Here is a 15,378-nt window from a genome sequence, read left to right as displayed (position 1 = left end):
AAGTGTGCATTTTAGTTGAAAGCTACTTGGAAAAATATTGAAGGAAGAGCAAAGAATTCCATATATTACTTACTCTTTGCCCTTGTCTTAAGGAATCCATTTTTCAATTTTTTTTTTTTTTTTGGTAAAACCAGAACTACTAAAAGCAGACACAAGAAAGGCTGTCACCCACTTTATCCTTTATACCAAGCAGCACTGACTTTTCTGGGAACAAGGAAGGAGATCATCCGGCAAAATTCCGTTTGGGTTTGACTTTGATGTTCTGATGTCTAGATGCAACTTTAAACATCTTTTAAATTCACAAACCGCTCCTAAGAGCCTTTCCTCTTCTAAGAGGAAATTACTTGGAACAAATATGACATTGATTTTCCATCTCCCTTGATTAGTCTCATTTGGTCTGATTTTTATTATTTAAGGCTTACCGACAACGAGAATATACAGTTAGCGATGGTTCTAATTAGATTTTGTGACCTTTAAAGAAGAAAAGGAGGGTCTGGGCCTGGAACTGCTGGAGAACACAGCCGGGTTTACGACTGTCTCCCTGCAGCTCGCCTACAAAGCCTGGACAACGGTGCCGCGTGCGCTCTCCAGATGAGGATGGAGGATGAAGGAGGGGTGGGAAACCCCGAGTGGGATGAAGAGGGGCTCCGGCGGCGCCACAGTGGAGGTACTACTGTCGCCAGCAAAGCGGGGTTTGTGTGGTAACTTGGATCAACAGATGGTCGACTAGGAAACACTGGCGTCAAACAGTTCTTGCTGGTGGCTGGGTCCATTGACAGCAAGTGGAGTGTGGAGGGAAGATGAGGTCATAGGTGCGTATAGGAGCCTAGGGGAACTTTTATACATGCCGATGGTGGAGGGAGTGCCTTATGGAGGTGTCCACACAGCTTGGACAATGGGTTATTTGCTGACGGGCCAATTGATTATTCTGAGATATGGAGGGGGTGGTGGTAGAGAATCTGCATTTTTCCAAGTGTGTTTTCCATAATGACTTGAGATTTGGAACGCATCAACCAGACCCAGGGAGAGAGAAATATGTGGTCTGTCGGGTGTCCAATCTTTCCTAAGTGAGGCATTCACTGGCAGTAAGCCCTGGACCCTGACAAGTAGTGGTCAGCAGCCAATACAAATTTGAAAGGCCTTCCTCTCTAGGTGGACCTGCTTTGCTGAGCATCTGCAAATGAAGACCAGCTGATTTGACATCAGGGCCTGTAGAGTCCCAGTGACCCCAGTAAAGGGCCCATGATGTGATGCATGTTTCAGGAGTAATTTCCACACTCCCATCATCAGGCCCACCTTAGACACACAGACACCCCCATGGGGATGTAACAAACATTTACCAAAAAACATCAATTGAAAACAGACAGGAATTTCCAGTCTATTTTGGGGTTTTTTTTTTGGTGACTCAGGAGGTGAGAGACTGGCAACTTGTGAGATTGAAGCTGAGGCCAGAGCAGAAAATTCAGATGAACCTGGTAGGTATGGTTGTCCTGCCATATTCAAAACAGAAAAAAAAGAAAACTCTAGGAGGGGAAACCATGTCATGGATCAGGGCTGATGTCAGATAACCTCACTCAGAGATGAAAGGCCAGTTAAAGAGAGTGATGAGTGCTTAAATGCCTTGCTCAAGGCCCCTCAGCACAAAGCCAGCTCCTCCACCTCCCATCAAGGGATGTTCTCATCTTCCAGCTCATCCCGTGGCAGGACATCCTTTCCAGAGTCCTCCCTATCCCTTGTCTCTAACGGCCGTTCCTTCAGTGCAAGTCTGGGTGGCCTGCGATCAGACCCACTCCCACCCGCTGCAATCAGATTCCCTCCCACCCACCTCCCTTTCACTTCTCTGGCCCTCGGTTTCTCTGTGAAAGGAAGACAGCTAAGAGACCATGAGCAAGAGGGATGCTGTAGGACTGAAGGGTTGAACCATAAGATCACACCAGTTTTGGGTACACAGTAAGTGCCTAACTCATGCTAGCTATTCAGAATGCTGGGTAAAGACCCTGATGCTGGAAAGGGTTGAGGGCAGGAGGAGATGGGGATGACAGAGGATGAGAAGTCTGGGTGGCATCACTGAATCAATGGACATAAGTCTGAGCGAACGCTGAGAGATAGGGAAGGACAGGGAAGCCTGGTGTGCTGCAGTCCATGGGGTCGTAAAGAGTCGGACATGACTTACTGACTGAACATTCAGAATGCAAACGATAACAGTGTGGTCCTCTCCTCCGAAGGTGCTCAGAGACAGTCAAACTAAACCTGGGGCCCCCACTTTGGACGAGAATCCATGACATCTAGGGAAATTCTTCCCACAGGGCAGCCCCCTCAAGACTTAGCTGATGGACTGGATGGAGTTTATTGTCTTGTCGCTCTGAGGCAAGTTGGCGAAAAGAAAGAGCAATGGTCCTGGTGGGGTTTCATGGGTAGCGTGTGTGGTTCGTGCTCTCTCTCCACAGGAAGCCTGGCCTGGAGGCTTGTCACCATGGCCCGGTTGTGTGGGGTCCTGGGACAGATGTTGTTGGACGATGCCACCGAAGCTCTGCATGCACTGAGTGGGGACAGTGCCCGGGTGTCCGTGGCCCTCCGGGGGTTGCGCCATGGCTGCTGGCAAGCTGTCACTCAGGCAAGCTTGGCACCTCCTGCCATATCAACGGCCTTTAATTATTCCTTGTGAACAAGCTACTCCATCGCTGACTCATGATTTATGCCTCGCAGTAGCTCCTGCACCCACCCTCCCTGCTGGTTTGGGCCACTGTGGTGGCCGGTGCGGGGAGGGACGCGGTGCTCTGCCACCTGTGTTCAGAACTCCCGGAGGGGCCTTGGGGCCCCTTGGTGGTCCCAGCTCCAGTCCTGAGATGCAGACTGTGAGGAACTGTGTTCCGTCCGTTTTCTGTCACACAAAGTACACCCACTAGCTCCCTCCTGGACTTTCCCCTCCTTATCCACATCTGCTTCCCTCTCTTTTTTTCTTTTCCTTTTGGCTGCTCTTCACATCATGTAGAATCTTAGTTTTCCTGACGTAACCCGTGCCCCCTGTATTATAAGCATGGAGTCTTAACCAGTGAACTCCCAGGGAAGTCCCTCTTCTTTTCCTTTGTATGATGAAACTCTGACATTTCTCTGTAGGGGAAGAAAGCCACCACAGAGGACATTCTGAGAGGCTGTCATGCCTGCTTGCGAGAGTCCTCATGCACGGCCCCAGCCAGGAGGGAAGAGAAGCCTGAGGGGCATCCAGAAGGCAAAGGGTTACCTGGGTCTCGTCCGAGAGATGCCCGATTGCCTGTAGAAATGGCGCAGGGCACAGCCCCAGAGGATCCTCTCAGAAACACCTGCAGGTCCAGGCAGGATCCACCTGAGGAAGCACTGGAAGACCCCCTGAGGCGGGGAGCAGGTTGCCCTCAGCCCCGAGGAGCCTCCCTGCCCCAGGACGACCCCAGGTGCCAGGGGTCCCCGGTGAAACCTTGGTCTCCCTGAAAGTCAAGACCTTGTGTTGTGGGCCAAGGATATTTAGAGGGCTATAAAGGGATCATTTTCACTAATGCCACAAAATTATTCTCTGTGTCCGAACAACAGAGGCCCTTGGCAGGTAGAGAAGTAATTTTCCTCAAATACGAAGTGTGGCTTTCAGAGAGGCCCGGTGGATATGGATGGGCTCCCTTTTTCTGGGCATGTTCAGGGAGCCATGTGGGAGCTGTGATCTTGTAAACGGGTCCCTTTAAAAATACCTGGGAGGCCTGGGTGGATCAGGTGCCACCTGCACACCTGACGGGAGTGGGCAGTGTTGGGGGGATGCTCATCAAGGAACCTGAGGAAGCTCATCCCCTGACCATCTCAGCTGTGTCCCAGACACCGGGGGACAGACGAGGACAGAGCCATGGTGATGGCTGTGTGGGCGGGGACAATGGCCATTCCCCGTACTGACTGCTTTGCTGGACTGGTCCTGAGTCATTTTGCATCAATTAACCCCCTTAGCTACCGAGAGCCCAGGGAGGAAGGTAAGAGTATTCTCCCCATTTGAAACAAGAGGGAACTGAGCCCATGGCTCAAGATCACATGTAGCCATGTTCTGCCATCTCACCCGGACATCCAGGTGCTGCGGATGCAGCCCTGACTGGCCCACCATCCCAGAAGGAACACCTCATCTTCCCTTCCCCCATCTGCCTCCTTGCACCCTCACCGCAGTCCCAGGAGTCAGGGCTTCTCCCCCATCCTAGGCTCTCGCCCATCTGCTCCACTTTCTCCATCGGTTCTGTTCCCAGTCCCTTCCCCTCCACTCCCTTCTGCAACCCAGCAGGCTGGGGTCCTCTGGAGACTGCAGAAATCTCTCCCCTCCCCCACGTCTCTTGGCCACCAGACATCTTGAAAGGGCGGAGGAGCAGCATGAGCCGTGTGCTTCCTCTCCGTCTCCTGTGTTTTTACAGGACCCTCTGGCTCCTGCAGCCTCCATTCTGTGGACCCCTCCCCCACTGTCCCCTCCCTGTCCCTTCTTGTCCTTCCTTAGCACGTGTCCTGAGCTCCAGTCCTGGGGTCCTACCTGCTTAGGAGCCGTCTCTGACCTTGTTAAACTCAAGTTCATTACTTCCTTTCTTCACGGGCTGGTGCCCCTCCCCCCCGGCTCCCAGCATAGTCTTTGTGGGTAAAAGCCCTACTCCAAATCTCTCTCAAAACCTTCACAACCATCCAACCTCTAGTGAAGTGGCCCAGGAGCAGATGCCAGCATCGTTCTTTCTCTTATTCATCGTGTCCAGCAGGGGATGCGGTGCCCAGGGCTCTGTTTTGAAAATGTCTCTCTGGATTCCACCCACAGCCTCTACTCTGTGTCCACTGCCTCACTCTGACCATCGCTGCTTCTAGCCTGCCCTACCAGCCCATCCTGCCTGCCACTAGCTCCTCCATCTGATACACCCTCCACACCAACCTCAACTCCCCCCAGCCTGCCCTTGTCACCTCCTTCTTCATCCTTCCAGGGCTTTCCTGTCTCCTGCAGAGTGAAATCCAGACTCTCAGCCTGGTTTGCAAGGCCCCTCATGACCTGATGACTCTAGTCCCTGCGCTCTGTTTTCTGAATTGCAAAGGATCTAACACTTAGCTGGAATGTCCATTCTCCCTGCCTCTCTGCCTGGAGGGTTTGCTCTTGTCCTACAAGAGCCAGCCCAGCCAGCCCTCTGGGAAGCCTCCCAGCACCCTGTCCTCCTCTGGACTTCCTCAACTCCTCAGAAGTGGCTCTCACTCAGACCCCTGGCCCCAGACTCTTGCCCCCAGCAACATGAACCCTGTGAGGACAGGGGTCTGCCATGTCCATCTCTGTGCCCCTGTGGCCCAACTCAAGGTCTAGAACATAATGGCCTTCCAGGGCTTGCTTGTTCAACCAAGCAATGCAGCCTTCATGAAGGACGCAGGAATAAATATCAGACCATCCCCAGTGATTGCAAATTCCAGATGAGAGGAGTCTGGAATCCAAATTCATGAGGGTTTAAAAAAATTTTAGGATGTCCTTTGAAGCAAAAGCCCAATCACTTAGTCATCAAAAGTTTTTAGAAAATGATGTCTTTAGGGTCTACAGAGGTCACAGAGATGGTAAGGCACAGTAGCTAGGGGTCAGCCGAAAGGGAGGAAGGGTTGAGCAAGACCCCACCACTGGCAGGATGTCCCTCAAAGACAGTGGGCTGGCAAGTCCAAGACCTGCTACGCCCCGCTCCCGCCTGCCATCACCACCAACCATCCTGTTCCATTCCCGTCATTCAGAGACTCAAACAGACCAGCAGCTCCAGCAGGAAGTTCCTTTTAGGATGTTTCCGGCTAATGATCTGTAACTTAAAAGGCAAGAATTATCTGTAAATCGAGTCAGAAACAAGCACATTTTTCTTGCTCAAGGTGGCTGCCCAAATTGCTGTTCTTGGGTCGGAAGGTGTTGCCCTCCACAGGCTAGGAAGCAAAGCAAGTGGTTCTTTGAACTTGATTACTTGCTTGAAAAGACTACTCAATAGAGAAATTGTGAGCAATCGAGTTTTTTGGTTTTTTTTTCCACCCAAATCACATATTTTTTTTAATGCATCTGGGGAGTGCATGTTCAATAGAAAACTTTGTGGCTGAGCATTGTGGGAAAGTGGAAACTTGCTCCCAGTATAGAGTTTGGGGAAATGCAGTTATTTTTTACCTACTGGATTTTCTCGAGGCCCAGACACACCTGCCCATCCAGGGCGGTGGGCCTATCTTTCCTGGACTTACAGCAAGGTATCTCCCTCCCTCTAGGCTGCCCCCGGAGGACGAGCTAGAGCAGTTGGACAGGTCCTAGCAGAGCCCGCCTTGCCTGGTGAGGCTCGCCTTTGCCTTGCCCAGGCTGCCGAGGCCAAATCCGGGGCTCTGTGCAGTCTTGTGATTGCTCTCGACCACTTGCTCTCGGCCTCCGTCCTCTCCATGGTTCTCCCCATCCTGTCTTTCCTGTGGGCCATGCTTTCTGTCCCCAGGCCCTCCAAACGGTTCTGGATGGCAGCGATCTACTACACAGAGGTAGATGCCAAGGGGACCCCCTGGCAGACCCAGCCCCTGCCAATGGATGGATACCCCACCTGCTGCCACTGTCACTTTTTAAAAAAAATTCGAGTGTATTTATTTGGCTGCTCTGAGTTTTAGTTGCACATGTGGGATCTAGTTCCCTGACCAGGGATCGAATCCAGGCTGCCTGCATTGGGAGCACAGAGTCTTAGCCATTGGGTAACCAGGGAAGTCCCCATCTCACACACTTTTGATGCAGCCTTGGGGGCAACACATCGAGTGCTGGTGTCAAGTGAGTGAGGAGGCTGGGAGAACCCAGAGAACAAATGGAACCCCTAATGTTCCGCTCCGGCCCTCACACCACCCCTCCAAGAGCACCGTAGCTTTTGAGAGTTGGATGCGGCTATGAACAGTGCTTCCAGGCACCGTACGTGTAATAGGTACACAATAAGCACGTGTGGATTTATCCCATCAGGCTCCGTCAGTTCATGTTTATATTATTTTAATTTTTTGACATCTTGGACATAATTTACCACCAGCCTTGCTCTCTGCTGCACTTTCTGACTCAGATGCAACATTTGTAAACTTGAAGACAGCCTGTCCGTGAAATTAATTAGTGCAAAAGTTAAGTACCTGTCATTAGATTGTTTCTCCCATCACATCATTTTTATCAGCCTAGGAGGGGTGTGAGTTATGGCTCCCTTGCCTCCTAGAGTCCTGGACAGGGAGAGAGGAGAGCCTCCTGGCTCTGGGTTCCCCCTACAGAGTCACTGAAAACACCCCCAGGGGAGGCAGCCACCAGCCTGGGTTCTGTCTGCTAGGTCTCCTTAAGCTCTGCCACCCTAACAGTTCTGAGCTAGGAACAAAGCTTTTGGTTTAAAAAAAAAAAAAAAAACAATAAGCACTCTTATAAAGAATAATTTAATCCCCTGGAAGGAATATGCTTTTAAAAGTCCATGGTACATTTTGTGTGTATAAGAAGATCCTCCTAATTACAAATGAACCTGATCTCTTTGGATTTACTGCTTGTAACTGAGTCCAATAAAATTTAATCTCCCTAAAAGTCTTCTGACAATTCTGACTTTCAGTTAATACCATCTTGCACTTGAAGGGCTTAGTCTGGATAATCTACATGTTCCACTGGGGTCTCTGGGTTGGGTGTTTGGAAGGCAAGCCAGGCCTCGTCTCTGATTGTAGATAGAGGGGCCACCAGGCAGAGGGTGACAGGCCTGAGGTCACTGACCATCCCCCCACCTGCCTCCACGCTTCTGGGCGTCTGCTCTCTAGCAGGAAAGGACCACACTCTTTAATGTGCACATGCCCTTTTCCTGATCCACCCGGGTAGGGCACTCTCCCCTGTGATACCCCATTACTGCCCCAGGTTTACCTTTACCTCCTAGGAATCTGATGTGGTCCTCAGGGTGCAACCCACTCACTCCTGCCCCGGGTCTTTGAAGCACCAGCTCTTACCTGCAGGGCAGAGCCTCTGATGGCATTTCAACACAGGGTACTTGACAGAAAGATAGTCAGTGGAAGAGAAGCCACCACAATAAGAAGCCCATGTACCACAGAAAAGAGTACCTCCTGCTTGCTGCAACTAGGGAAAGCCTATACAAAACAAATACTAAGCACAGTCAAAATAAATTTAAAAATTATTTAAAATTTTTTAAAAAGTAATAAAAATTACTTTAAAAATTAGTTTTTTTTCAAGTACAATGGCAGATGTATAAAATAGTAACATTAAACAAAACTGGATTAAATAATCAGAATGCACAAATTATCAGATTTAATAAAATTAAAAGATCCAACCATATATTCTCTTTAGGAGGCATTCTTTAGATTCAAAAATATAGACTCTATAAACAGAAAAGATGAAAAACAAAACATCATGAAAACAATAATTATAAAAGTTATGGAATGGCTATACTAATATTAAACAAAATTCTTCAAAATGAAAAGAATGTTAATAGAAATAAAGGAGGATATGAAAGAATTAATCTCCGTATTTTAAATCCAAAAGTTGTTAAGATGGTAAATCTTAAATGTTCTCAAGACAAAAAGAAATGGTAATCAGGTTACATAATGGAGATGTTGGTTAATGCTACAGTGTTAAATGCTTTGCTATAAAGGCATCACACTAACACACCATACATCTTAGACAAACAGCATTACACGTACTTTAAAGTTCAAAAATTTTGTCAATTTTGTCTCCAAAAATTTTAGGTCAGTTATATCTCCAAATATATAGCAACTCTAAAGACACTTGTGCTGAACAAAATATGACACACACACACACACAAAAAAAGAAAGATAGTCAGTGGACACCAGCGTCTGATCCTGACCCCACAATGAACCGTCCAGGGGTTTCATCAGCCTAGAATTGGCTGTGGATGCTACATGGGCACCCTTACCCACAGGACTGATTCCGCCGCCCTCTTCGGATGGACTGATAAAAAAATGTGTTCCTACTAGAGGAACTACCGAGGGCCAAACTAGAAAGTGCCTAAAAGATGCTCTAGACTGGCTCTTTAATTTTACAGATGAGGAAACCAAGAGGATACTGGGTCCCAGACAGAATATTGGACCCCCTTTTCTACACTGAACGTGGAGGTGGGGGTCCTTCATCCATGGTTCTGCCACTGGCTGCCAGCAATCCTGGGACAGAGGAACAACGGCCACCCCCTGCCCATCCCCTGGGGACAGAAGGTGCCTCTCTACTTCCTTCCATTTCCAAACAGAAACATCACCGCTCAACTCCTGAGGAGGCCCTTGGTGGCCCAAGACTGTTTTCCTGGCCGAAAAGACTGACTTTTAGAAGTTTGTGAAACAGAAGCATTGGAGAGATTCTGCATGCAAACTGACTTTTGAGCACTTTCAGCATAAGAAGATAATCTCTTAAAATCCTCTGCTACTGGCCTGTGAGAAGAGGCAGGCTGGGAGAGCCATCTTAATCTGCCTGCATGCCTACGTGCCAAGTCATTTGTTGTGTTCAACTCTTTCTAACCCCATGGACTGTAGTCTACCAGGCTCCTCTGTCCATGGGATTCTCCAGGCAAGAATACTGGAGGGGGTTATCATGCCCTTCTCCAGGGGATCTTCCTGACCCAGGGATCAACCCTGCATCTCCTGCACTGCAGGTGAATTCTTTACTTCTGAGCCACCAGGAAGCTCCTTAATCTGCCTACCATGCATCAGATTGGTTTAACAGTCAACAAATGTCAGGAGAAATTAGAAAGGGAATAATAACTCAAAGAAATTAAAAAAAGGCTGACCAGGCTTCAGCAGGGGCACATGGGGCCACCCTATGTATTCATGGCAGCTTCTGCTTTTTTAATTTCCTTTTACTCTCAAGCCTCTGCTGATGACCAGCCAGTTCCTTACATTTGTGAAGCCTAGTAGCTTTCCTGGGTATTCACTGGTTTTATGGTTGTTTGTGTGAGTGGTGTGTTTGTGTCTCTGTGTGTTTTCAGGTCAGTCGCAATGACCTCTCTCTCCTTCCCTTCTTTAGGCCACTGTTGTGGTCAAATACTTTTCACAGTTTGGACTTTTTCCGTGGACCACAAAGCACCACGCTGGCATCATTAGGGAAAAGCCGTTTTCTCTGCCCAGCATCCTCAGGGTTGAGAAGCGAGACGGCTCTATGTTGGGCGACCTCGTGCAGCTGCTGGCCCTGTTCTCCCATCGCTCTACCATGCAGGTGCGTCCACCTCTTCTCTGAGGGTCTGTGACCTTTGGCTCCACTCCCCATGAGTCCTCACTTGCTAGTCATGACCATGAGAGGCGGACTGGCTGAGATCAGCAGGGTACCCATTCCCCTCTCCAGAACAGGAAAGGGTGTCCCCCTGACCCGGACATCTCGGCTGCAGAGACTGATGATTAAATTTTGGATGTCCAGCTCAGCCTCCAGACGTACTGCTGCTCTGTTCCCCATTGGAGGGTGTTTTCTTTTCTGTGATGTTTAAATCATTTGATTTGAGATTTTCCTGTTCCCAGTAACCCTCCCCACCAGGAGTTGACTCTATACCTGGTTGCACCCTCAGGCCCTTCTCCCCTTGCCACCACCCCCTGGACCCTCAGAGCCCCTTGCTCCTTCCCATTCTCTCCCCATCTGGCCCCACACTGCAGAGACTTCTCCCTGACACCTTCCTGGCCTTCCTTAGAAACCTCCTTCTGCACCCTTCCCATCCCCCTGGCCTCCAGCTGGTTTGGGTGTGTGAGTGTGAGTGTGTGTGTGTGTGTGTGTGTGTGTAGTGGTGGTGGTGCAAACTCATCATGCCCATCTTGTCCTCCAGGGCTTGGGGCTGTGGGACCAGCCACCATATGACCAGTCTCATTGCAAGGGGCACCTTGCCTCCAGGCAGTGGGCACCTCTGGAGATGGGCCGACTGGACCCCTCCTCCCAGGAGCTGCCATTGTCCCCGCCAGCCCCCCACTGGGCCTTCTGGAGGCGTTGGTGGGCCACGGGACACAGAGGCAGGCTGCACCCCACTTGCCCTGGGCCACAAGCCCTCCAAGGTCTGGCCCAAGGAGGAACCCTCATTGGTCTCAACACAGAGACCAGTGCAGAGCCTGGGAAAATGTAGGCCACTGGCGTCCCCAAATCTGGGCCAGGAAAGGGTCTGGGGTTAGTTCTTCCTCACCCAGTGCCCAGGCCACCCTGCCAGCTTCCTCACCCCATTAGGCTTTCCTTTCTGCAGCCTGGGGTCCAGACCAGGTTCCCCAGGATCAGGGAGGCAACAGTGTGAGCCCATGTCCTGGACTCAAAGGCTGGTGGAACCACGTGGCACCTGGTTCCTTCCCTCCCAGCCCTGGGGTGGTGGGGGGCAGGGTGGTCCCAGCCAAAACAGCTTTCAGAGGAAAAGCTGAAGGGGAAGGCCTGTGTCTCTGTGTCTTGCCAGGGGGTCCCCAAGACCCAGGATCCAGGAAGAAATGGAGCCTCCTTAGGAAGCAGTCACTCAGACAAAAGCAACTCAACAGAAGCTTGTTGCAGACGCTGGAGGAAACAAGGAAGCTGGGTGTTAGGAGGTGATCAGGGGAGCTCTTCCGGGAGCTGGGGGCCAGCTGAGTCCTAGGAGCTCCTGTTATCCCCCCTCCCCAGAATGAAAGCTTCCCTGCAGGCAGATCTGCCACGAAGACCTCATGGTTATTGGGGAGCCTGGTGCCTCTGAATGAGGACCAGGGCCTGCATCTTCCTGGGCCACGGGAAGAACACCACGTGCGCGTTAGATCCCAGACTTGCATCTGGGAAGTTGCAGCACACTTTCCCACTTGCTGGTCTGTCTGTAGGACTACAGCGAAGCTGTTACCATCCTTGCTTTTTGTCCAGGCATTTCTCAGTTCACACTTTGGTCTCTCCTTCTATCTGCCTGTCCCATTATCCATCCATTTACCCATCTTTCCACCTTTCTTCCTTCCATTGATCTATTGTCTCTGGATGCAAACTCTCTTCCTTCCTCCTTTCCATTCATTTAACCATCTCTCCATTTGCCCATCCGTTGACCCACCCACCTGCCTCCTGCTTACCCATCCATCCCTCCATCCATCCACCTATCCATTCATCCACCCACTCATCCATCCACTCATCCATGCATCCATCCACCCTCTCACCCAGAGTCACCTGGCTGCCCTCCTTTTGCTCAGCTGTAGGACTCCCTGTACATCACAGGTAATCACACACGGACACTGTACTCTCTCATTCTCAGAACTGTTTCACAGCGACTCCAACATTTTACCCCCACAGCCACCCCATGGCATAGTTGGGCCGGGGTGTATCATCCCCACTTGGCTGGTGAGGAGCCTGAAACTCAGCAGTAGAGCCACTTGCCTCATGTCACAGAGGGAGGACTTGGTAGGGAGAGGGTCCACCGCCCCAAGCCCTTCTCCAGGCTGCATCTGGCTGGCCTCTGGGCAATATCCTCTAGAGCCTATGATTGGGTTAGTGATGAGGTTGGACCTCAAGTGACCAGCCTTCATGGAATTGGAGGAATTGGAGATGAAGAGAATACAGGTGTTGGGAAAATGAACCTGTACGTGGTCCCCAGCCTCTGCATCTCCCAGCCACAACCTCATCCCAGAACTTTCCGGCCAGTGCTGAGTGTGGTCAACCAGGAGGGCCGGATCCAGCACCACCGTGTCTCCTGCGGGTCCCTCCAGATCTATCACTCCATCCGCCGGTTCTTCTCCAACCTCCGCCAGCCCCCAGCCAGCCCTGTGCACGATGTGTGCACCCTGGCTTTCCTGGAGGAGGTGCTCAACTTGGTTATCATCCTCTTCAGCTACTGGGCCTTTGGGGTGAGCCTGCGAGTCCCAGGCCCATACAGACTTCCAGACCGCCCCACTGAGCACTTGGCTTTCCTGGGAGCCTCTGCCCAGACCCCTGGGTTCTTGGGGCTGCAGTGTCCCACCACAGTTGTGGGGGGTGGGGTGGGGTGGGTGACCACTAGTTCCTTAATAACCGGGAAGATGACTGGCTTTCTTAATAGCAGAGGTGGTCTGCTCCCTCTCCCCAACTCTTTCCTCTCCCTCCATCTATTTAGAACAGCAACGGCAACAACACCATTACTGAAATCTCTTGTCTTCCGTGGCTTGTCCAGCTTGTTGTTGTTTTATTGCTTCTCGGAAGAGCTTGTACTAATTAAGGTGAAAGCTGGATACTAATGGGGCAGGTGCTTCGGTGGGAACACAGGGCCTCCCCCACTGTTGATGGCTCCCTTCTCTGGTCCAGAGCCTCTGTCCTCATTCCCCATCCCCAGAATTCATCAAGGCCCAAACCTTCACTCCTGAAACCGGTGCCCCTTGCCAGTGGGAGCAGGGCTGGAGGGAGGCCTCGCCTGCCCGGAGCTCCCTCAGCTCTGGCATATGCTCCATGGTCTGAGGGGAGAGGGGAGGTGACATCCCATCCCCAAGCAGTGCACCTGGGGATGGGAAGGGAGCTCAGGAGGGTTTCTGGAGTTTGGAGGCATTGGAACAAGCCTCGAAGGGCATCAGGAGAAACAGAGAGAGAAGGGCATCAGAGTCCAGGGGTTTTCAGGGGCCGAGGGAGGGACTCAAGAGCAGGGACGCCAGTAGAGTGATGCCTCTATGAGAGAGGACTTGGAGGCTGGTCCCCAGGTTGAGGCGGAGAGGCCCCGCGATCCAGGCTAAGAAGGGAGATGCCTCCTGAAGCATCTGAGGAGCAAGGCTGGTGGGGACACAACCAGGAGGGGCTCTCAGCCACGTGTCACCCCGCCGGCCGCTTCCTAAGACGTCTTTCTGGCTCCCGTAGAAACACTTGGCCGCCGACCTGGCCGAGTTGCTGTCGGAGGAGATGGTGCCCGGGGCCTTCCTGGTGATGGTGCTTGTCCACTTCGGCACAATGCTGGTGGACTGAGCCCTGTACCTGAGGAAGGCCGTGCTGGGCAAGTGCGCCTTCCAGCTCCTCCTCATCCTCGGCACTCACTTCTGGCTCTTCTTCGTCCTGCCTGGCGTCACCTCGAGGTATCTTGGCCACCTTGTTGGCCCTCCTTTCTCCCTGTCCTCCCCAACCCCCGCAACACCCCCAAAGAGAAAAAGGCAACGAACCACCTGCTCAGGGAGCGTCTTTCAATTCCAGGGGAGTGAGAAGCAGGGGGCCGAACCACCGAGGGACCCCTGAGCAGCTTTGTACATAAGCCCAAGGAATGTTTATCAGGCCTTGTACACCTCCCCCAAGGACCTCCTTGGCTCCACCCAGCTTACGTTCATGCCCCAAACCCCAACATAAAGGCCAACTCCTGGCCTGCTGGGGAGACTTGGAGACAGCGGGATTCCAGCTAAGAAGCACTGGGATGCTGGGTGGCCCTGGGCCTGGGGCTCCAAGACCAGGTTTCAAGCAGCAGAGACATGAAACCTCTCATGGACCCCAGGGCCCAGCTCTAAACTTTTCTCTGAAATAGACATTCGCAGCAGCCTTGCTGGGGCTCATTTCTCCCTGTTCTGCCAAGAAGCACGTCAGGAGCTTGCTGAGGCCCCTCTGATTAGATTGTCTCTGTTGGCCTGACGAGAGGATTTAAGGATTATCTTAATGATAAATCAGCAGCAGCCATCCCTGGAGGGGCATGGTTCTGACAGGGCAGCTGCGGCCCGGCTCTTCCATCAGGAGGCGATGAAGGGGGAATAGAAACTCACCTTTTCCAGGAAAAGTACAGGGAGCCCAAGTGTCCCCAGAGGCCACCTGCAAATCAAATCATTTGAGGAAAAACAGTTTTTGCTTTTTCTTCCTTTCTCCCCCAACTAACAATTATTCTTGAAATAATAGCCCCAAATCTCTTGGTTTTGATGAGTCCAGAGCACAGTGTGGGTCCCTGAGGGTCCAAGGCCGCTGAGCAGAGAGGCCCATGCACAGCCAGGATAACCTGCTTTTCTGGGCATTTGCAGGTGGTATAACCTCAACCACGAGGCTCAGACCTGGTACCTAGTGAAGTGCATCTACTTTGGCCTGCCCGCCTACCAGATCAGGCATGGCTACCCAAACTGGATCCTTGGCAACTGCCTGACCAAAAACTTCAGTCTCGTCAACCTCATCTTGTTCAAAGGGTGAGCGAGACATTTCAGATGCACCCGGCGGGGGCCCGCAGGGGACTCTTAGGACCCACCCAGGACAAATTCTGGGCCCACATCTGGGAGGACCGGGTATCTCCAATCTGGCCACGTGCTGCACGGGCTTGTCCCAGGACCCGCATGCGGCCTGAACCAGGGCAAGGGGGAACCGGCTGTGTTTGTGCACCTGTGTTTATCTCTCTTGTTCACCCACATAACCTAGATACTTAGCGTAAGGCTGGGTAACGTGTAAGATTATTTGCTGAAAGGATGGAGAATACATGGGGTGGCTGGGATGGAGTGGGATGAGATGGTGGATGGCACTGAACGGATGGA

This window comes from Bos grunniens, chromosome 13 (assembly GCF_055505025.1).
Source record: "Bos grunniens cultivar Pamir isolate PY7600 chromosome 13, Bosgru_T2T1.0, whole genome shotgun sequence".
NCBI lineage: Eukaryota > Metazoa > Chordata > Mammalia > Artiodactyla > Bovidae > Bos > Bos grunniens.
This window is presented reverse-complemented; position numbering follows the sequence as displayed.